This window comes from Nicotiana tomentosiformis, chromosome 11 (assembly GCF_000390325.3).
Source record: "Nicotiana tomentosiformis chromosome 11, ASM39032v3, whole genome shotgun sequence".
NCBI classification, from domain to species: domain Eukaryota; kingdom Viridiplantae; phylum Streptophyta; class Magnoliopsida; order Solanales; family Solanaceae; genus Nicotiana; species Nicotiana tomentosiformis.
In genome coordinates, this window is record NC_090822.1 from 93,707,853 (window position 1) to 93,709,710 (window position 1,858).

A 1,858-nucleotide genomic window follows, 5' to 3' on the forward strand; every position below is an offset into this window, starting at 1 on the left:
CCTAACACAATCTACAAAGATTTGTAATTTTTGTATAAATAAACCAACGATCTCTTTCATTTAGATTCTAACAAAGATCTGCTATCAATTCATGCACCACTCTTGTTGGCGTGACAACAAATGGCTTAAAATAACTTAACCATATGAAATTGATTGACAAGGCAGCAGGGTTTAAGCTTAATGAGAGGGTGTACAGAATTACACTAGGTAAATTCTAATTGAATGACTATATGTTTTCAACCAACGTTTGGACTATAAACAATTTACAAATACCGTGTGGTGTTTTGTTTTATGGCTTTTCGAGGCCTGGGCCACAATATGATAGGCCCAGAAAGACCTATTCTCCACGAGGTCTCTTTAGGCTCTCAACAATTGAGACCTGACGCGTTTGATTTTACAGCAGGCTTTCAAAATGGACCAATTTAACATACGGCCCAAAAAACAAAGTGAGGCAATTCAAGATAGCCAAGTCGAGACACATATAATTGTTACTACCCATCTAGCCTAACACCATGCTTAAACATAATAAACATTGATTCTAATCTCATATAGAAGGCTCATACATCTGTCAACACTTCAAGATTTCAAACTCAATAAGGAAACAAATCAGAAATAGCCATATTGGGTCTCTAACATTAACGCAAGTAGACCCAGATTTACATAATGAACCCATTACGTCAAAACCTTATTCGAAAATCATCTACATTGTCAGTCACCGTTTTCTATTTCAAATATTTTTTACAGCATGTAACTCAACTTGTGATTAGTAAATTACAAACTCCATATTATAGCAAAACTGAAACTAATGAGTAATATAGTGCTACATGTGTTACAAACTTCTGATTCTATGCTTTGATTTCAAGTCGAACTATTACAAACTTCTCCAGCAAATCCTTTAGACCTTGAAAAATAGCGATTCTCTAGATAAAGAGAGTTGCTTGAGCTATGACCTAGTCTGCAAAAACATAATTCCTAATACAAATACCCACAGGATTTTAAATCAGCTTTTAATCAGCTTTAAAGAAGGCACAACAGAGTTTGACTCACTTTGATGCTAATCACCAAATAACTGACGAGTTGAACACTTAACAGAAGGCATACTAGTAAAAAAAAATGTTTATCAGGAATAAAACAACCAAACGAGATGAGAATCACGCAAACTAGATCTAATAAATTCAGATACGAATTCAACATGATTAACACAAACTTCATGCATAAACTCAAATAGAAAAGAGCATTGGTTCGAACATAAGTGATTAATAGCTACAAGGAGAATTTATCAAACACATAAGTAACCCATGATTGCAGATTTCTTGACATTATGACATTTAAAAAACTGATACATCAAAAGAGATTGAAATCAGCACCTTGAAGCAGCAAAGCAAAAGAAGAAAATAAATCTCTGATAACTGGGAAGAAGCAGCTGTCACGACCCAAACTAACCCCTGTCGTGATGACGCCTATCGTGGAACTAGGAAAGCCGATTCATTTCCAAAACAAACTGATAATTTTATTTCAAATATAATTTCAATGTTATTTAACATAAAAACCTTCGTAAATGAGTTACAATCAAAATAAAAGTGCGGAAAGAAAAGCCAGACATCGGGGTGTCACTAGTCATGAGAATTTACTACAAAACTGTCTAACAATATCAAGGCTAACTCAGCCTGAAAAATAACTAAATACAACTAGAGGAAGATAAGAGGTAGAAGATCAGGGGTTGCGATCGCCAAACAACTACCTTGCTATCTCCAAGAAAATTTGCAACCAGAACACTCAATAACCGATACCGTGTCCAGCTACACCTGAATATGCACACAAGGTGTAGGGAATAACGTGAGTACGCCAACTCAGTAAG

The 1,858-nt window shown here is 35.1% G+C and overlaps 1 long non-coding RNA gene across 1 annotated transcript; it reads right to left on the minus strand.

Annotated features, from left to right (window-relative positions):
* Positions 1-827: 827 nt before the first annotated feature.
* On the minus strand, positions 828-1,416 carry LOC138900697 (uncharacterized). The gene is made up of 2 exons (XR_011411857.1): positions 1,368-1,416; positions 828-950 (listed from the first exon to the last, which is right to left on the minus strand). It is a non-coding gene; the product is annotated as an uncharacterized lncRNA (long non-coding RNA).
* Positions 1,417-1,858: the final 442 nt, after the last annotated feature.